The sequence below is a fragment of the Mus caroli genome, chromosome 2, assembly GCF_900094665.2.
Source record: "Mus caroli chromosome 2, CAROLI_EIJ_v1.1, whole genome shotgun sequence".
NCBI classification, from domain to species: Eukaryota; Metazoa; Chordata; class Mammalia; order Rodentia; family Muridae; genus Mus; species Mus caroli.
Genome location: NC_034571.1, coordinates 165,131,247 through 165,153,260, shown reverse-complemented (window position 1 = coordinate 165,153,260; position 22,014 = coordinate 165,131,247). Strand labels below are relative to the sequence as shown.

The 22,014-nt window shown below is 45.7% G+C and overlaps 1 protein-coding gene across 1 annotated transcript in view; it reads left to right on the top strand.

Moving 5' to 3' along the window:
* Zbp1 (Z-DNA binding protein 1) overlaps nucleotides 1-19,636 on the top strand; it is a 39,941-nt gene extending 20,305 nt beyond the window's left edge. Inside the window, exon 8 of the mRNA XM_021151648.1 lies at nucleotides 19,417-19,636. The gene's annotated coding sequence lies outside the window, so the exon portion shown is untranslated. The remainder of the gene's footprint in view (nucleotides 1-19,416) is intronic.
* The last annotated feature ends 2,378 nt before the right edge of the window (nucleotides 19,637-22,014 follow it).

Below are 22,014 nucleotides of genomic sequence, written 5' to 3'. Positions count from 1 at the left end.
AAGCCTTCAGGAAAGAGTTGCTGCACAGACAAGAGCCTCGGGAGACACTTGGGTGGAGAAACTGTGGCTCATAGCAAGGCTTACTCACTCTCAATCCCCTGGGGCCTCTGGGGCCTTTGCGGGCTGCACTGGGCCCTGGGGCTACAGAGAGTTGGGTATCAATGACACAGCTCAACAGGGATGCTTGCAAATGGACAATTTGCCTATGGAACCCAGGCTCGCAGCCTCTGATCCTCAGAACTGTGCTGAGGACTCTAAGTTCGGGTCTCTGAGGTCAGGTGAGGGAGGAAGTCTGAGACCCGAACCCGAACGTACTCTGTAGGGACACAACCTGACCAGAGCATGAAGGACAGCAACAGAGATGAGGGGGCACTTGGAGAGGAAAGAAAGCCAAAAAGCAAAGGAAACGGAGCTGGAAAGTTGGGCGAAGGAATCAAGGCCAGAGGTTGGCTTACCCGCAAATGTGTTCCGGGAAGCTGGGCCGTGGGGCTCGCTCGCTGTGGACCGGGTCCACAGTGGTGTGCTGCAGTCTCAAAAGCATGTTGCCTTGCATTGTCAAAGAAAGCTAAGTGCAGGGTGGCTGGCCCTTCCAGTCATCTTCCTTCTCCACCTTACCTGAAAAGCCAGAGGCGATCTCAGAACCTGCCAGAGGTCCACAGTTAAGCGGGCCCAGTGTTGATGGGGCACAAACTGCAGCTCCTGAGCGTGCCCACGCAGAGGCCTCGCTGCCCGGTGCCGTTTCCCCCTCTGCAATTAATTTCTCATAAACGCGCTGATAAAGCGCTACGTGGCTAATGGAGGCTGGAGGTGAAGGGCGAAGCCATCTCTCAGGAGAGGAAATTAATGAAGAGCCATTAAAAGCAAGAAGTGATTGAGTCAGCGGTCCTCAGCTCTCCAGCCCACCTGCCCCTCCCTCGGGGAGGAGAGAACTTAGCGTGGGGATGGCAGATGTGGTTCCACTCACCCTGAGTACTGAAGGGGCCTCACCTGTGCTTTCGGCGGCGGAAAGAGCTCACACTGGAAGGGGACACGGGAGTTCATTCCGGATCCTGTTGCTGTGGGGAAATGGATAGAATCAAGTATCCCAGAGACCCTAGGATACCGGGCTTCAGAAATGGCTGTATCCCGGCACTCAAGCTGTATGTTCAGCCTTCACGCGCAACAGCTTGTTTTCTGTGTGACTGCCAGTCACCTACAGTAGGGCCTCACCTGTTAGCAGAGACTTCAAGTAGGAAAATGTCCCACAGAGAACTCTGATGGGTTGGGAACAGGTTACGTGCTGATTCTTGAACCAATCGTGATTCCTGTGGCACCAAATTCACTCCCTGGTGGTAGTGAGGGGTGAAGTTTCCTTGTGAAGTGTGTTCCAGGAAAGAGGGAAGCAATTTTAGGCTGACAGAAACCAGGGTCCATTCCAGGTACAGCTGCGGATGTTTCTAGAAGCCCTCAGAATACAGAAAAAGTTTCTTTAAGAAGGGGGATACATCTTAACTCACAGTGGGGATAGTGAGGTGCTCTGAGCAGTGGCAAAGATTCAGGCTCAGCTGAGGACTCCCCGCCGGTCCAGGCTCCAAGGGTCTGAGACAAGAGGTGCCAGAGACTGGGTAGCTCAGAAAACAGCTCCTGTGACAGGGACCTCCCTCGGTCTCTGACACTTCTTGTCCCACACCAGAGCTTCCTCTTATGTATCGTCCGCAGAACTCTGGGGGTTGTGATGACTGACAAGACCTTTGGGGGCGGGTTTGCTTTCCACACTGACACTTGGCGCTGGGTGTGTACTCTGATATTCAACTGAAGTTTTATACTGCGTTGTGTGCACAGTGGGGAGTTGGGGCGAGTGGCCCGAAAATTGCAGAAAATCCTACTCCCTTTAGAGTATGTCTTTAAAAAGGCATTTTCAGGCAAACTGGAAATATGAAGGGCGGAGGTATTAGAAAGAATGACAGAGGTTTCTGTGGCCTCTGAGCTGTTGTGTCAGCACCCTTGGGGGAGGTTAACACCTATGAACAGTCAGCCTGGCACAGAATGCCCAGGGGGCAAGGATGGGAGCCTGCATGTCAGAGCGCAGAAGAGGAAACATTTTCAGTGTGGCATAAAGGCTGGAAGCAGTGATTCACAAAAAGTGTGCCAGACAGTATCCTGGATACTTGAACTGTCGTCTCCATAATGCCTAGATTCACCTGGGAAGAGAGTCTCAGATTTATCCAGGTCAGCATGTCTGTATGGGATTGTCTTGATTGAGTTAATAGAAATCCAAGCCCACTGTGGGCAGCACCATTCCCTAAGCCTAGCAAGTTGAACTGGGTAAGGGTAGAGAACTGTAACTGAGCACAAGCAAGCAAGCAAACATGCTTCCACTTCTCTCGGCCCTTGGCTGTGGATGTGACGACACCGATTGCTTCCCTGCCTTGACTTTCCCATAATGATGGACTGTGATCTAGAATGGTAAACTGAGTAAATCCTCTTACCTCCTAAGTTGTTTTCAGGGTTCTTTGTCATGGTACAGAAATGAAACTAGATCAGCTGGTAAAGTTTTACTTGTAAGACAGATATCAATGGGTGAGGGTGCAGATGTGTGTGTGTGTGTGTGTGTGTGCCTGCACACACATGTGAAAAGTTCCTAAGGGCAAGCTGTGGAAAGATGGAAACTTGTGAATTATATTTTAAAAGTCATTTTATTTCTCTAATTGGGAAGCTATGGACTTCTAGAGGGAAATACTCTACACTCTGATTGGTTCAAAGATCAGCATGTGACCCAGCTTAACCAATCAGAACCCTTGGAGGGACATTTTTTTTTTCCAACAGTATTTTACTTAGAGAAGCCTCTCTGCTCTTCAGCTCTTCAGGGCAACTCAGCCCTGGGTTGGGTAAACCCCAAACCCAGAAATGAGGAAGAGTTGGGGGCTGGAGAGATGGCTTGGTGATTAAGAGCACTTGTTGCTCCTGTAAGAACTGGAATTTACAACCCAGCACTCACCCGTCTCCTAAGAACCATTCATAACACCCATTCCAGGGGATCCTATGACTTCTTCTGACTTCCGCAGGCACCAGGCACGCACATGATGCACAGACGCAGATGCAGGCAAAGCACCCATATACATAAACTAAAAGAAATCGCCTTTAAGAAAAGACTTTAGACAAACAAAAGTGGTCATGCAAAGAAAGTTCTGGATTTCAAATGGTGGAGGAGGTCTCCACAGACACAGGTGCCACACACTTCCCTGCCCTGTGCCACTGCAGAGGGCTGGAGATGGGGCTGGAAGGGGAATCTGGATGCATTATGAGGACTGTTCTGCTGTGCTCCTGTCCTGGGAAGGGTCCGGAGCAGAAGGAAGATGCCGTGTGGGAAGGCAGGTGTTGTGTGGAGAACCAGCAGGGTGCTTACCGGGGTGCCGGGGGTTGGTGGGATGTGGGGAGACAGGCATGCGACTTGTTTGTTTGTAGGCTTGGTATAGACTAGAGTCACCTGGGAAGAGGGAATCTCACCGAGGAATTGAGGAATCGCCTCCATCAGACTGGCCTGGTGATTGAAGTGGGAGGGCCTAGCCTGGGCTGGTCTGCCTGGGATGTATAAGAAAAAAGGCTGAGCAAGCCAAGGGGATCAAGCCAGTAAGTGCTGTTTCTCCACAGCCTCTGCTTCAGTTCCTGCCTCCAGGTTCCTGTCTTAAGTTCCTGCCGCAACTTCTCTAGATGATGGATAGTTCCCTGTGACCTTTCCTAAGGAGGAAATCCGTAGGTTGTTTCATCACAGCAACAGAAAGCAAACTAAGAGAGAAGTTTTCTCCATTTTTCAAGCAGGGAAATGGAATTCGATAATTTAACACGTGTGTGGTGTGTGTGTGTGTGTGTGTGTGTGTGTGTGTGTGTGTGTGTGTGTCTTACTCAGGGTTTGTATTTCTGCACAAAACATCATGACCAAGAAGCAAGTTGGGGAGGAAAGAGTTTATTCAGCTTACACTTCCACATGGCTGTTCATCACCAAAGAAGGTCAGGACAGGAGTTCACACAGGGAAGGAACTTGGAGGCAGGAGCTGATGCAGAGGCCATGGAGGGATGCTGCTTACTGGCTTACTCAGCTTGCTTTCTTATAGAACCCAGGACTACCAGCCCAGGGATGGCACCACCCACAATGGGTTGGGCTCTACCACCCTTGATCACTAATTGAGAAAATGCCTTATAGCTGGATCTCATGGAGACATTTCCTCAATGGAAGCTCCTTTTTCTGTGATAATTCCAGCTGTGTCAAGTTGACACACCAAACCAGCCAGTACAATGTGTTTATTTTTTTATTTAAAAAAATATATATATGATGAAACAAACCCATCATATCAAATCTGGACAAAGCAAACAAAAGAGAAATGGCTCCAAGAGAAGGCACAAAAATCACTCCTTTACATACACACACACACACACACACACACACACACACACACACACACGAGTCCCATAAAAACACTCACCTGAAAGCCATTATATGTATGCAGAGGCTCTGGTGCAGAGCCAAGTCCCCTGGCTGTGGCTCTCTGTGTTTGTCCCCATTGCTGTAGGAGGAAGCTTCTCTGGTGATGGCCGGATAAGACACTGATCAGTGAATATGGCAGAGTGTCATCAGGCGTCATTTTATTAATACCTTTTCTTAGATCACTAGGATTTGGTTTTACCCTAGTTCTTTGAGCTATCTGAGCTCTAATTCTTGGTCACCCAAGCAGTGTGGAGTGATCCTTAAGTCAAGTCGGACATTGGTCACTCCCACAAGCTTTGTGCCACCACTGCCCTGACATAATTTGCAGGTTAGATTGTAGATCAAAGGTTCTGTGGTTGGGTTCGTGTTTATGGCTCTCTTTTGGTAGCCTGCAGAGTACCTTACCATACCAAAGACACTAGAATATGGGGGTAAAAATTGTATACAGACACGAGCTTGACATCTCCATGTGCAATGAGTTATGTGGGTGTTATCTTCTGCAGTGGGGTCTTGCTGTCAGTTTGTGGAGAGCAACCTACTCTCTTGGCAACAGGCTGGGTTGGGCGGTTTATTGGCTACCAACTCAATTGGATATAACCCAGTGCTGGTACTGGAAGCTTCATTTATTGACAAGAGATGGCCATTTGGGATTCCCTCTCCCCTTTATTATTTGAAGACTTAATTACTTAGCGGTTAAGAGCACTGACAGCTCTTCCAGTGGTCCAGAGTTCAGTTCTCAGCAACCACATGGTGGCTCACAACCATCTGTAATGGGATTCTATGCCCTCTTCTGGTGTGTCTGATGAGAGCTACGGTGTACTCATATAAAATAAATAAGCCTTTAAAAAAAAAAAAAGGAGAGATTTGCTGGGCAGTGACGGCACATACCTTTAATCCCAGCACTTGGGAGGCAGAGGCAGGTAGATTTCTGAGTTCAAGTCCAGCCTTGTCTACAGAGTGAGTGCCAAGACAGCCAGGGCTATACAGAGAAACCCTGTCTCAAACAAACAAACAAACAACCAGAAGCAAAACCAAAAAAGGGTACCCTCATATATGTCAGAAACTTTCCACTGCACCGGGTTTTCATACCACCCCTCAAACACCCCTCAACTCTAGCTGTCTCCCCCCACATTCCCTCCCTCTCCCTACATCCCTTCCCTCTCCCCACCTGATCCTCCACTTCCTGCCCCCAGCCCACCCATAAAATCTATTCTACCTCCCCCTCCCAGGGAGATCCGTGTGTCTCTCATAGTCCCTTCATCTACACATAACCTCTCTGAGTCTATGAATTGGAGATTAGTGTCTTGAGAATTCTCTTGCTGTGAAGAGACATTATGACCACACAGCTCTTACAAAGGAAAATGTCTAATTGGGGACTGGCTTACAGTTCAAAGGTTTAGTCCATTATTGTCATGGCAGAAAGCATGGCAGACATGGTGCTGGAGAAGTAGCTGAGAGTTCTTCATCTGGATCAGGCAGCAGGAAAAGAGAGTGAGCCACTAGGACTGGCTTGAGCTTCCGAAACCATAAAGCCCACCCCAGTGTCGTACTTCCTCCAACAAGAGCACACCTACTCCAACAAGAACATACCACCTAATAGTGCCACCCCCTGTGTGCCTGTGGAGGCCATTTCCATTCAAACCACCACACTTGCTTAATTATTTAATGGTTAATATCCGCATACAGCAAATACCTCACACAGGATGATATTTTTTCTAGTTCCATCCAGTTGGCTGCAAATTTCATGATGTCATTTTTTTTAACAGCTGTGTAATACTCCATTGTGTAAATGTACCACATGAGGTCCCATTAATTATTTGTTGATCTTAGTGCCTGATATATCAGTGTTCTGTCCAGAAAGTCTCCTGTACCAATGTGTTCAAGGCGATTCTCCACTTTCTTTTCTACCAGGTTCAGTGTATCTGGTTTTGTGTTGAGGTCTTTGATCCATTTGGAGTTGAGTTTTATGCATGGCAATGAATAGGAATCTATTTGTGTTCTTCTACATGCAGCCGTCCACCTTGACCCACACTCTTTGTTTAACCTGCTGTCCTTTTTTCCAGTATGCATTTTTTCACTTCTTTGTAAAAAGTCCAATGTTCATAGGTGTGTGGACTTATGTCTGGGTCTTCAATTCAGTTCTGTTGACCAATGTGTCTGTTTTTATGCCAGTACCATGTAGTTTTTATTATTTTAGCTCTGTAGTATAATTTGAGGTCAGAGATGATGATACCTCTATCAATTCTTTGGTTATTCAGGATTACTTTAGCTGGATTTTCTGTGTTTCCATATGAAAGCTGAGTATTGTCCTTTCCAGTTCTGAGAAGAACTTAGGATTTTGATAAGGATTACATTGAATCTGTAGGATGCTCATTTGTCAATGTTTAATCTTACTGATCCATGAGCATGGGAGATCTTTTCATCTTCTGATGTCTTCTTCAATGTCTTGAAGTTTTTATTATACAAGTCTTTAATATCTTTGGTTAGAATTATCCTAAGATATTTTTCCTTTTTTTTTTTTTTTTGTCCATTTGTCATAGAGGAAAGCTACTCATTTCGGTGTTTTGATTTTGTATTCTATTATTTTGCTGAGAGTGTTTTTCAGCTGTAGAAGTTTCCTAGTGGGGTTCTTAGGGTCATTTATGTATAAAATCATTTCATCTGCAAATAGAGATACTTTGACTTCTCCCTTTCCTGATATCCTTCAGTTGTCTAACTGCTATAGCTAAGAATTCAAGTACTATATTGAATATATATTGGAGAGTGGACAACCTTAACTTGTTTCTGATTTTAGTGGAATTGCTTTGAGTTTCTCTCCATTTAACGTGGTGTTGGCTATAAGCTTGCTGTAAATCACCTTTATTATATTGAGGTATGTCTCTTATATCTCTAAACTCTCCAGTAATTTTTATCAGAAACGGGTGTTGGATTTTTTCAAATCTGTTTATAGTTTGCAAAATAATTTGAAGAGTATTGGCAATAATTCTTTTTGAATTCTGTGCTGAAATCCATCTGGCTCTGGGCTTTTTGGGGGGGTACACTTTTAATTACTGTTTCTATTTCACTTCAGTTATTGGTCTGTTTAAGGGCTTAACTTTGATATGTTATGTATATCAAAAAAATATATCCATTTATTTTAGGTTTTCCAGTTTGGTGGAAGACAAGTTTGAAAAGTATGTGCTATGACTCTTAGGATTTCCTCAGTGTTATGTCTCCCTTTTCATCTCTAATTTTTAAATTTAGATTTGTTTTCTACTTTTTAGTCAGATTGTTTAAGTTTATTGATCTTACTGATTTTCTCAAACAGAAAACTCAGTTTCATTGCTTGTCTTTTTGATATTGTTTCTATTTTATTGACATCAACCCTGTGGTTGATTATTTCTTGTGTATTTCTTGCCATCCACTCCTTTTGGGTACCATCTGCTTTTTTTTTTCTTGACCTTTCACATGTGTTGCTATCTTACCTGTAGCATATAGTGTCTCCTTGGTGCTATGAATGGCCTCTGTTGTGCCCCAAAAGTTTTGGTATGTTCTGTTTCATTTTCATTTCACTCAAAAATGTTCTTTTATTTTCCTTCTTAATTTTTATCTTGACTCATTTTTTATTTAATAGCAAGTTTTCAATTCCCATGAATTTGTACATTTTTTCTATTGCTGTTAATATCCAGCTTTGACCCATAAAGGTTAGATAGGATGCCAGGTGTTATTTCAACCTTCTTGTATCTGTTGAAACTTGCCTTGTGTCCAAGTACATGGCTAGTTTTGGAGAAAGGTCCATGAACTGCTGAGAAGAAGGTATATTCATTTTTGTTTGGGTGAAATGTTTTATAAGTATCTGCTAGGTCTATTTGGTTTACAACATCCTTTAGCTTCAACATTCTCTGCTAAGCTTTTATCTGGTTGACCTGTCTATTTGCCATGGAGAGTTATTTATGAGAGTGGTTATAAAGTCACTATCACTGTGTGAGGCTCAATATGTGATTTTAGCTGTAGCAGTGTTTCTTTCATAAACTTTTCTGCCTGTGTATTCATCACATAAATGTTGGAATTGTGAAATCTTCTCTGTGGGCTTCCCCTTTGCTGAGCATGTGGTGCCTCCCCTGTCTCTTCTGATTGGTTCTGGTTTGTAATCTATTTTGTCAGAGAATAAAATAGGTACACCTGCTTGCTTCTTGGATACATTTGCTTGGAATATCTTCATCCACCCTTTTATCCTGAGGTAATATCTATTATTTCTGTAAAGGCATGTTTCTTAGATACAGCAGAAAGATGGATTCTGTTTCCTGATCCCATCTGATCATTTGTGTCTTTTTATTAGAGAGTTGAGATGGTTAATATTGAGAGTTAGCAATGATGGTGTCTATTGATGCCTGTTAATTTGTTGTTTATGGTGTGTGTCCCACCCTGATTTACTGGTCTGGGGTTATTCTTTGTGTTTTCTTGAGTGTGGTTAACCTGTTCATATTGAAGTTTTTCTTCTAGTGCTTTCTGTACAGCTGGATTGGTAAACAGATACCGCTTAAATTTGGTTTCATCATGTAATATTTGTCTTTCTCTGTCTATTGTGGTTGATAGTTTTGTTGGGTATAGTAGGCTGGGCTGGCTTCTGTGATCTCTTAGAATTTGTAGAATATCTATCCAGACTTTTCTGGCTTTTAGGGTTTCCAATGATAAACTTGGTGTTATGCTAATGAATCTGTCTTTATATGCTATTTGGTCTTTTTCCATTTCTGCTTTAATATTCTTTGTTCTATATGGTCAGTGTTTTATTACGTGCCATGGGGAATTTTTCTTCTGGTTCATTCTATGTGGTGTTCTGTGTGCTTTTGTACCTTGATATGTGTCTCTTTCTTTAGGTTAAAGAAATGTTCTTCTATGATTTTGTTGAAAATATTTTCCATGTCTTTACATGAGTTTCTTTTCATTCTTCTATTCATAGATTTGGTCTTTTCATAGTATCTCAGTTCCTGGATGGGTTTGTTGTTGTTGTTGCTTTGTTTTGTTTCTGAATTGGTTTGGGGGGTGGTTTTGGTTGGTTGGATGGTTGGTTGGTTTTTTTGTTTTTTTTTTTTTTTTTGTTGTTGTTATTGTTGATTGGTTGGTTGGTTGGTTGGTTGAACATTTTCTTTGACCAAGATATTCGTTCATTCTACCTGTCTTCAACACCTGAGATCCTTTCTTCCCATCTTGTACTTAATTGGTGAGGCTTACCTCAGAAGTTTTTGTTTGACTTTCTAAGTTTTTCATTCCCAGTTTTACCTTGGTTTTTTTTCCCCATGATTCCACTTTTATTTTTATGTGTTGAATTGTCGTCATAATTTCATTCCCCCATTTATTGTGTTTTTGCAGACTTCATTAAGGGATTTATCCTTATCCTCTTTAAGGTCCTCGATCATTTCATAATAGCTATTTTGACATCTTTCTCCTGTGCTTCAGCTGTATTGCATTTCTCAGAGCCCACTGGAGTAAGGTTGCTGGGCTCTACTGGAGACATATTGTCCTGGCTGTTATGGTGTTTTTATGCTAGCATCTGGGCTTGGGACAATTGAGGTCATTTTAGGTGTTGATGTCTGGTCTTGTCTTTGTTGGATGGATGTTCTGTTCCTTGGTTTCAGTTATGTTCTCTGGATCTTAGGAAAGTGTGATAGTTGTGGGTTGCCTGATAGGGATGCTGGTGGGTGGCAGAGAGGAATAAAGGTGGGCTGGGAGAAAAGGCCGAGAGGGGTCCCAGGAAGAGCTAAGGGATCCTGTTCACAGGTAGAGGCAGCGTTCCCAGGGAGTTGGGGATGTGGTAGAATGAGGGGCTCCTGCCAGTCAGACAATGCATTATTTGGAGAGACAGGTATGAAAGGACTGGGGGACCCTGGGTCTGAACCCAAAGTGAGTCTCTGGGGAATGGAGATGAAGTGGACACATGTGTTGGTTAGGGTTTTACTGCTGTGAACAGACACCATGACCAAGGCAATTCTCCTAAGAACAACATTTAATTGGGACTAACTTACAGGTTCAAAGGTTTAGTCCATTATCATCAAGGCAGGAATATGGCAGCATCCAGGCAGGCATGGTGCAGGAGGAGCTGAGAGTTCTGCATCTTCATTTGAAGGCTGCTAGCAGAATACTGACTTCCAGGCAGCTAGGATGAGGTTCTTAAAGCCCACGCCCACAGTGACAAACCTACTACAACATACTCACCAAAGGAAAAATCTACCAAAAGGACATTTTAATTCTTAACTTCTATGCCCCAAACACAAGGAACCCAAGTATATAAAAGAAACATTATTACAGTTTAAATCACATGCCAACCCTCACACACTTAAAGCGGGAGGTTTCAGAAGGCCCATTCTCACCAACAAATCATCTAGACAAAAACTAAACAGAAGTGGGTGTGGTGGTGCATGCCTTTAATCCCAACACTCAGGAGGCAGAGGCAGGCGGATTTCTGAGTTCGAGGCCACCCTGGTCTACAGCGTGAGTTCCAGGACAGCCAGGGCTATACAGAGAAACCCTGTCTTGAAAAAAACAAAACAAAACAAAACAAAAAACAAAACAAAAACTAAACAGAGAGATGCTGTTGGAGCTAGATGATGTGATAAACCAAATGGTGCTGACAGATATCTATAGAACATTTCACCCAAACACAAAAGAATGTACGTTCTTCTGTGTACCTCATAGAACTTTCTTCAAAACTCACACACTCAGACACAAAGCAAGCCTCAACAGATGCAAGAATATTGACGCAACCTCCTGCGTCCTCTCAGACCACCACAGATTGAAGCGGAGTATCAACAACAACAGAAACAATAGAAAACTTAGCAAGCTCATGGGAATTGAACAACTCTTTAATGGATAATAATAATAATAATAATATAATTCAAGATAGACGTAAAGAAATGAAAGACTTCTTACAAGTCAATAGAAATGAAGGCAGCATACCCAAACTTAAGGAACACAGTGAAAGCAGTGCTAAGAGAAAAGTTCGTAGCACTAAGTGCCTACATCAAAGAAGGGAGGGTGATCTAATGTTAGTAAGTAGCAGCACACCTGAAAGACCTACAACAAAAAGAGCTATCATCCAAAAGTAAAAGGCAAGAAATAATTGATCCAATAAAAACAAAGAGAACGATACAAAGTATCCATAAGCAATGAGCTGGTTCTTTGAGAGAATCAGTAAGACAGACAAACCCTTCTCCAAATTAACTAAGGGCAGAGAGAGCATATTCAAATTAAGAAAACAAACTAAAAGGGGAACAAAACAACAGACACCAAGGGAATCCAGAGAACCGTAAGGATGTACTGTTGGGGGCCGGCCAGCAGCCCGCAACGTGAACAGTTCCACTGAGATGGCATCTCGGAGCTGAAAAGAGAGGAAGCTAGACAGGGAGGAAGAAGAAACAAGGCCAAGTCAAGTTCATCCTGTTCAAAGCCCAATTTTACTAGTACTGACATCCAGTTATAAAGGAAGGGGGAGGGAACCCGATTTCCCGCCAAATAACTCGGGGTCCAGTAGCAGGGTGAACGAACACGTGTGTGGCTCCAAGCAGCAAAGCAGCACGGTCCAGCAGTGGGCGTGGCAGAACGAATGAGCAGGAAACTCCACCCCTGAGCAAGCAGGTTCCAGGCTGGGGGAAGGGAGACTACAATGTACTTTAAAAAAAAAATCTACAGTCCACCAAATTGGAAAATCTAAGAGAAACAAATAAATTTCTCCATAGGTACCACTTATCAAAACTAAATTCAGGCCAGATAAACAATTTAAAGAGACCCAAACCCCTACTACCAAAAGCAGTTGTTTTAAAGACCCCCAACCACAAAAAGGGCCAGGGCAAGATGATTTTAGTGCAGAATTCTACCAGACTTTCAAGGAAGAGGAACCATCAATACTTCTCAAATTATACCACAAAACAGGAACTGCTCAATTCATTTTATGAGGCCACAGTTACCCTGATACCAAAACTACATAAAAAGTCAACAAAGAAAGAGAATTGCATACCAACTTCCATTATGAACATTGATGCAAAAATACTCAATAAAATACTTCCAAACCGAATCCAAGAACACATCACAAAGATCACCCACCATGATCAAGTAGACTTCATCCCAGAAGTGCAGGGATAGTTTAACATATGAAAGTAAGTTAGTGTAATCTGTTGGGAACATGGCATGGAGGTCCTTTTGCCTACAGATCTCCAGGGAAACAGGATTATCCTTCCAATGGGAAAGATGAAAAACCTATTCTTCCATCCAGAAAGCTCGAAATTGCACATATCACACTACTACAACTAGGACTGAAAATACCTAGTAGTCTAAATGTTTCTTATTGTCACAGGTTCCCCCAAGCTCCCACAACGAGGACTAGAGGTTGAAATGGAAATTTCTAGTTATTGTCAAATGGTGCTTAGTGGGGGAGGGGGCACAGGTGAAAGGGTGTTTTGCTGAAGCAGACACAGGTGAAAGGATGTTTTGATATAGCAAACACAAGAAAGGACCCATGATGAAGGAGTATAAATGTGACCCCACAGACATGGGAGACAAGCACTGAGTATTGGCTTGGTTTGTTCCACATCTCTTTACTTCAGCACACATGTATTGGTTCGCCTTACATAGCATGGTTGAGCTCAACTTAATGGTAACACTGCCATTGAGAGAACTTCTCCCAAGAACTGCTCATGAGATTCCCATGGACGCTTGTTGCTTCCTCTGCATCATCTCAGGCTGTTGGCAAGCCTTGTGGGTTTCTTCTGGATTGAACTACAGCTGCTGGTTCATGCCTGGTGTCCACCTGCAGAAAGGACTGGACTGTAGCTGCTGGTTCGTGTGTGGTATCTGCCTACCTAGAATCATGTGTGGTGTCTGCCTGCTACAGGACTCCTCTACCGGTGCTGAGTCGTATTTGGTGTTTGCTACAGGACTGAACTGCTGAGAAAGAAAATCAAGCTCACTCCCAAAGAACGATTGCTGAACAGGTCCACTTCTCCCCATATCCTAATAACTTTTATCTTCCACGACCTCTGCTGAGGGGCTAGAGGAGAGGTTGAATCCCTACTAAAAGTAGATTGCAAAAAATTTGTGCCTACAAGAGGTAAAATTTATGCCTCAAATGACCTCTGCACTATCCACGTGGCAGAGACCAGGCTAGACCCTTAGGCCCTTAAGGTAGTACAGGTAGCCTATCTCTAGAACCTTTCTGGAAGAGATGGAATACATCCTGAGTTGAGGTCAATGTAATTAAGTATCTTTGTGCAGCTGTGATTGTGTTACACCACAAATACTTTTCCCCCAAATTTTACTGAGTTTAAATACATTGAGAATAAACAAACTGTTGTCAGACTCTAAAGTCCATCTCCACTGAGTTTTCTTATCTCTTTGTGGTTTTTTTTGCTTTCCTGTACGACACCTGCAAAGATTGCCTCAGTAATAGACCATATAAATACACTGAGAGAAAACACACACACACACACACACACATACACACACACAGGATCTTCTCACTAGATGCACAAAGGACCTTTGACAAAGTACAGCAGCCCTTATATAAGACATCTTAAAGTCTTGTAGAGATCAGGGATCCAAAGAACCTAAACACAGTAAAGGCGACTTACAGCAAGCCCATAGACACCTCAACTTAAACGGGAAGAAACTCAACGCAATTCCACTAAAATCAGAAAGAAGACAAGGCTGTCCACACTCTCCATATCTAGTCAATATAGTACTTGAAGTTTTAGCTAGAGCAGTAAGACAACTAAAGCAGGTCGAGGAGCTGCCGATTGGTCAGGAAGAAGTCAACACACTGCTATTTGCAGCTGACATGACAGTATACATAAGTGACCCTAAAAATCTTACTAAGGAACTCCTACAGCTTATAAACACTTCGAGCCAAGGAGCTGGTACAAAACCAACTCACAAAAATTAGTGGCCCTCCTATATACAAAGGACAAAGAAATCAGGGAAGCAACACCTTTCACAATAGCTTCAGACACTAGAAAATATCAAGCAAGAGATAGACTTGTATGATGGAAAATTCAAGTCTTTGAAAAAGGAAATTGAATAAGACATCAGAAGTTGGCAAGATCTCTCAAGCTCTTGGATCTGTAGGATTAACATAGTAAAACTGGACATCTTACCAAAAGCAATCTGCGGATCTGATGCAATCCCCATCAAAATTCCAACACAGTTCTTCAGAGGACCTGAAGGGACAGTTCTTAGTTTCATATGGGGGGGGGGTAAGATATCTAAAACAATCCTGAATGATAAAAAGATGGATGGAGGTCTCCTCCACCATTCCTGATTTCAAGTTGTACTACAGAGCTATGGTAATAAAAACCACATCTTATTAACAAAACACACATTGATCAATGAAATGGAGTTGAAGACCCAGACATAAATCCACACACCTGTAGACACCTGATCTTTGATTTTTAAAAAAGTCAGACATACACACTGGAAAAAAAGACATCATCTTCAACAAATGGTGCTGGCCAAACAGATTGTCCACATGTAGAAGAATGCAAATAGAGCCGGATTGTCCACATGTAGAAGAATGCAAATAGAGCCATACTTAGGACTCCCCACAAAACTCAACTCCAAATAGATCAAAACCTCAACACAAAACCAGATACAGAGTCTGATAAAAGGGAAAGTAGGGAGTGGCCTTGAACTCATCGGCACAGGAGGAGACTTTCTGAACAGAGCACCGTTAGCACAGGCGCTGAGGTCGGTATTTAATAAATGGACCTCGGGACAATGCTCCTGGTGGCAAAGGACACCAGCATTTGGACAAAGTGACAGTCTACAAAATGGGAAATGATTTTTTACCACCTATATGTCTGATACTATCCAAAATACATAAAGAACTCAAAAAACTGGACATAAAGAAAACAAATCACCCAGTTTTTAATAAAATGGCGGCGTACAGGTCTAAACTTCTCAGAAGATTAAACACGAATAGCTGACAAAAATTTTTGTTTAATGTTCAACATCTTTGCCATCAGGGAAATCCAAATCAAAACCTACTTCAAAATTTAATCTTACACCAGTCAGAGTGGCCAAGGTCAGTAAAACAGATGACAGCTCACAGGGATGAGGATGTGGAGTTAGGGGAACACGCCTCCATCAGTGGTGTGAGCACAAACTTTTACAGCCACTGTGAAAGGCCATGGGTGGGGGCTTCCTCAAGAAGCTGGGAACAGATCTACCTCGAGATCCAGCTATGCCTCTCCTTGGGCATATACCCAGAGGGCTCTTCACACAGAGACGCTTGTCCATCTGTGTTAACTCCTGCTCTATTCATAGATAGCCAGAAATCAGAAACAGTTCAGACACCCATCAATAGATGACTGGATCATGAAAATGTGGTACATTTACACAATGGAAAACTATTCAGCTTTTTAATAAAACCATGAAATTTACAGGTAAATGGATGGATCTAGAAAAAAAGAATTGTCTTGAATGAGGTAACCCAGACCTCAAAATGCAACTCTGGTATGTAATCTTTTATATGTGGATGTCAGCTTTTAGGTAACTCGATAATTGTGCTGTTTATGTGATGAACCACAAAGATTAGTACTAGGCATTGGTAAGGAATTAGGAAAGAGATAGGTGTAGGGTAGGGAACTAGGGGGAGATTCTATTTCCCCAAGGAAGAGGAGATAGAACAGAGAGAGAGAGAGAGAGAGAGAGAGAGAGAGAGAGAGAGAGAGAGAGAGAGGGGGGAGGGAGGGGGGAGAAAGGGGGGAGGGTTACAGGGAATGGGAGGGAAGATCAGAGGAAGGAGTATGGGGAGGCACAGCTAACACTAGGGACAAGTGAAGAATCACAGAAACCTACTGTAGTTGATGCTTTTAAGAATATATACACACATGAAAGAAATCTAAATATAATCACTCTATCAAAGGGAAGATGAGGTCTCAGCTAGATGTCTCCTGACACTAAGTGAAATCCAGAACAAGGTATGGATTACATTTAATTGAGTGGCTGGTGAAAGGGCTCCCATGGAAACCCCCAAACAACCCAGGCTATTGCCAAAGCTATTGGTCACCTCCCACAATATGATGGCAAGGTCCTATGGCTGTAATTCACTGAACACAGAGAAGTCAAGCTGGGTGCCTAACCAAAGCCTTCAGTACTACTGACTAGTGCTCATGGTTACTGGAAGGTACCCTGCCCACTACCAGAGGAGGACGTAAATACTAAGCCCTGTACAAAACCATTGATCTACAGTGTTGACCTGCCGACATGGTACGTTGGCACAATAGTGGCAAAGAGGTTGTGGAAGTAACCAGCCGCTGTCTGAGTGGATTTAAGGACCACTCTACGAGATGAGACCCACGCCTGACACTGCTTGCAGGGTCGAGAAATCTGGGACTAGAGAGTCCATGGGCCTATGGGAAGAAGAAATACTATTGTTCTGCTAAAGGAACATGGCGATAAAATGACTCCTAATGACAATCTGCTATATTGATAGATCAGCCATCATCAGAGAAACTTCCTTTTGCAGCAGATGGGAATAGAGTTTACTCTCTGAAGGAAGCGCAGAGAGTGAACACTCTGGAAGACTTGGTCCTAAATGGAGTGTCTCCATCATTTCCCTCCCTTCAAGGGCTCGGGGAATCTGGGGAAGAGGAGGCAGAATGACTATAAGAGCCTCAGGGGAGGGAGGACACCAAGGAATCAATGTCTCTAGGCACCACAGGACTGCTCGTGCACTCGTGAACTCACAAAGACCATGGCATCTCACACAGGGCCTGCACGGGTGCAAACCAGATGGGGTTCCAGTGCTGAGAAGGGGCAATGGACACCATCTGCCATCCATAACCAAGAAGTTATCTCCAACTGACAACCTGTCACAAGGGAAAAATGACTTTCTCCAAGGGAGTCTCACTAGATATACAAACCACACCAAAGGGCAGGCCCCATGCCCAGGGATAGATGGCCAGCACAAATTTGTAGGTATTTTTGGAAAATATCTTTATTATTATTATTATCTTGTGTTGTTTTATTTGGACTCAAAAAAAAAAAACCTTACTAGAGTTTTGCTTCTATATTATGGTTTCTAATTTTGTGTTTTTATTGGAATGTGTGTGCTCACACGTGTGTGCAAGCATCTGTCTGTGCACGCGGTCATGTGCACGTATGGGTGTGTATGTGCACGTGTGTGTGCATTCATGGGTGCGTGTGTGTATGTGTCCGTGATGTGCGTTTCTCATGGACTTTTGTTTCATTTTTTTTGTTTGTTTGCCTTTTTTATTTGCCTGTCTGTTTTCTTAAGAGAGAGAAAAAAAGAGGCATGGAGTGAGTGTGTTGCAGGGGGCAGACAAGAGAGGGGAAACATCAGAATATACTATATTAAAATAGCTATCTTAAATACAAAGAAAAAAGAACAGTGAACTGCTGAGAGGTGGGGTCAGATTTTCCTCTCCCCCTTGGCCATCCCCCTACCCAGGCCTGAGCCCTCCCCCTGGCCATCCCACCACCAGCCATCTTGAGGAGAGTAGAGGGCTCCAATGTCCAGTAGAGGAGGGAGGGAACCCGTGTCTTGCACTCCCTGAAAACAATCCTCCTCCCATGAGAGGCTGGGATACGAGGCTCCCTGGACACCCACTTGTGGCCCACAGCCCAGTGCAGCCTCCATGCCCAGGGAGGTAAAGTGAGGCTCAGAGTCTAGACAGTTGCTGAAGGGACAGGGGCAGGCCTCAACCTCAGATTATGGCCCCTAAACCTAATTTTCACCCCCAACCCTCTTCCGTGGTCACCTTCCTCCCCAGAGTGTCTTGGTGGCCCGCTTGCTGTCCCCCAGTCCTTTGGCCTGGGACACTATCACTAGAGGAAAGTTCAGGGAACAGGAGTGTCAGAGGCAGGAGTCACAGGCCTGGACAGGAGTGTCAGAGGCAGGAGTCACAGGCCTGGCTACTCCTAGCTCCAGCTTCAATGCCCAAACCCCAGCTGAGGGTGTGGCTGGCCTAGGAGTCAGGAGGGAGCCTCTGAGGTTCTGGAGAGAAGGTTTGCACACCAGCCACCTCAGTATCCTTAACAGCTCTGACCCTCCTAAAACAACTTCGAGGGTAATCCTCTGCCTCCGAGCCCTTAACTGTTAACACTCCTGAAAAAACTGTGTTTCTACAGCGAAGGTAACACAGCCGTGGCCTCTGGGAAGCCAGCACCACGGAAGGACATCCCCAGCCTTCCTCTCAGAGTGTCCCTCAGCCACCGGGCAGACCTTGCAGAGTTCCCTAGTCCAGATCACCAACAGTGCCAGACAGGGAGTGAGCTGTGGTTGTCTGTCTGTTGCTCTGTCAACCTTGCTAATATCATGAAAAAGAAAGAATGAGGTTAGATTGATGCTGGAGCCCAGGCTTGTGCAGTCAGAACGGGACTTGAGTGGGACCCTGTACACCTCCTCTGGTCTTTTGGTAAAGTGGGACAAAAGTGAGGGCAATGTCTTCCTCCCAGAGTCCACTCAAGGGCGAGTGAGGGCAGACACTCGGTCACTCCAGAGCCAGGGCAGGGACAGGGCAGGGGGAAACAAGATACAGGCTGGGCTGTATGGTAGGAAGGGTTGCTACATCCCAGCCCCAACCCCAAAGCTGAGATGTCTCAGCTGCCCACCCCCACCTGAACACACCAAGGGCACCGAGGGACCCTAATTCTCCTGCTACACAATCGGTTTCCAGTGCCACCCTCTGGCCACTCTTGATGGCTTCAGGCGCTGGGCAGGGAAGTGGCCACCTCGCTGGTGTCCTGGCTCTTGCAGATTCACAGCCTTGGGCCGAGCGCCCTCTGCTGGTCACGTACTGTCTGGCCAGAGCCCCACGCAGTCAGCTTGGACAGGGAACTTCAGGGTCTCGGGTGGGCCGGGCGGAGGACTCCCGGGGCTGCGCCCGCGTGGCTAAGTTCCTGGAGTTTTACATCACAACACCTAAACTGTAAACACACTTCATGCTAGGTTCCTCCTTACACAGGCTCTCTCCAGCCAACGCCAACGCTCAACATTCAAGGGCCTACACCCCTTAACAGCGACAACCCTGCAACTCGCTTTGTCTGTGAAGAGCTCCCACCCACCCAAGACCTGCTCGCTCGCTCCAGGAGCCCACAGCTTATCCCGCAGTTGCTGACACCATCCGACTCCTACAGGCACCAGCGTACCCTCCGTGCCTATGTGTGAAGAGCTGTCTATTTCAAGAGCACAGGGATGTTGAACTACTGGCCAGAGGTAACACAGCCTGCAAAGAGCAAGGATTCACGACTCCTGTGGATAGGAGAAAGCCCCTTGTACTGTGGAAATACCTCCGGGATGTGGGGGAGGGACAAAGATGAAGTTTGGACCCTAACTGAGAGTGGTGATTTGCCTGTGGGGTCCCAGGGCACACATCCAGCCCACAATCCTTCAAGCTATCTGAACATATGCATGAGTAATATTCCAGGTACATGGAGGACAGATATCAGGACACCTCAGCTTCAGAGGTTAGGCCTTCCTATCTCCTAGTCTCTGTGCCTCAGTCTTCAAATCTGTTAAATGGGGCTATCACCTTCCTCCCTCTGGGGGTTGTTTTTAGGACAAGGTGAGAAAATGTCTAGCCAGGTGACTGGCCATATTCATCCTTCGAATGATCTGCTGTCACCACCCATATCACTAAACTTTACCTAGGACTGGCAGGGAGCCTCCTTCCTCCTCTGCCGTCCCTCCTTACCGGCTCACACCTGGTGTGAGTGGGACGGTCCCTCCAGCAGGACTCAGGAGGCCCTGGTGAGTACTCGATGTCCTCCAGTCAGTTTGTGCTCTGAGCTGTGACACCCTGAATGGCCCGTCTTCTACTCCAGCACAACATGTCACACACCAGACCTAGCCACGTCCAGCCATGAGTCACATGGCCAGAGAGAGCCTCACCCCGAACTTTCCCAAGTGGGAAGTGACTGACAAGGTCCTTGAACACTCAGCAAACGTGCAACTCAATTTGTTGTTCCCTTCCCCAGGCCTCAGTTTCCCCATCTGGAAAATGGAAAGCTTAAATGAACCCCAGGGGTCCTCAGAAGTGGCTGTAGGCAGTCGAGATGCCGTGGTCCCCGTATCGGCAGCTCCTTTGCAGTTAGTCTCAGGGAGGCGATGGGTAGGTCCATCCAATGTGATAATCACCCCCTGTCCCACCTCGCATCGTCCACAAGTGACAAGAGCAGACAGGTGACTGTGAAGTTGCTCCAGTCTCCCAGTCAACAACAGGGATGTGGCCCCTGTGCTCTGAAGTCCTCTGAGTGGGAGAATAGGACAGGTGGCCAGGGAGCCTCCACTGAGAAGCACAGCCCATGGGAAGCACAGCCGACGCCTGCTGACAGTCCCTGGGGCTGAGGTGCCCCATGGGTGGATCTGCTCTGTTCTGGCTACTACGTGCCTACCTCCAGCAGGCAGGACCCACGAGTTAGGGAGCCCCTGGGACAGGCAAAGGACAGTGACTGTCCTGAGATGCCACCTTTGTGGACAGAAGCAGCCCGGTAGTGTGATATCTGTCCCCTGTCCCACTCCCTGTCCTCTTGGTGAGGTCTGTGGTCATCCAGTCTTCCTCAGTGGAGGGAGAACAAGGGGAGAAGACGCCGGGAAGCTCACCTGGATGCTAGTCACGCCCTGTCTGGTGGCATCTCGAAAGCACTCTCTGCCCACCAGGAGAAATCTCGGCTGACAGAGAGGGAGAAACCCCATCTTGAAGTGCGTGGGAGCCCAGCAGTTTCCTGACTCTGTGGGCTGCGAATCACTTTTTACATTAGAAAGTATCTGGGTGTGCGGAGAAAAGTCTGGAAGGAAATCGGAGCGTGTGGGAAGAGAGGCTGGTGCTGGGCATGAAACTCCAGCCCGTGGGTTTCTTTAGGGTCCCTCGGCTTTCAGCGTCATCTGCGGATCACCTGTGCTAACTGGGAAGCGTGCATGAGTGTCTTTTGCGCCCTCCTGGGACACTGACACACCTGGACAGAGGTCTGGTCCAGAGCGGCCATGGCTGAGACTCCGGCCACCAGGTGGCACCCCTGATCTATTTTTAAACAGATGATTCAAAATTCGGACTTGGCTAACAGGTAGGCAAGGGCCGGACTTGCCCAGGACCCAGGCCAGGAGGGTTCCCAATGTCCCTCTGAGAGCCCTCTGTGGAGCAAGGGCGGTTGCTCTGCTGTGAATTCCACCTGATGTGAGCTTTGAAGTGAGCTTTGCCTCATGTCCCTGCCCCTGCAGAGGTTACCAGCAGGGGTCTGTCTGTGCCACAAGACCACCATGGGGCTGGCACCCTGCTGTGCTTCCTTTCCTCAAACTCTAGGTCAGCTCTACAGCCCAGAGCCACCCCACTGTGTGTGTGTGTGTGTGTGTGCGCGTGTGCGTGTGCGTGTGTGCATGTGCGCGTGTGCATGTGCGTGTGAGTGTGTGTGAGTGTGTGTGAGTGTGTGTGTGCGTGAGTGTGTGTGTGTGAGTGTGTGTGTGAGTGTGTGTGTGTGATGTGAGTGTGTGAGTGAGTGTGTGAGTGCGTGTGTGAGTGAGTGTGTGAGTGCGTGTGTGAGTGTGTGTGTGTGTGAGTGTGTGTGTG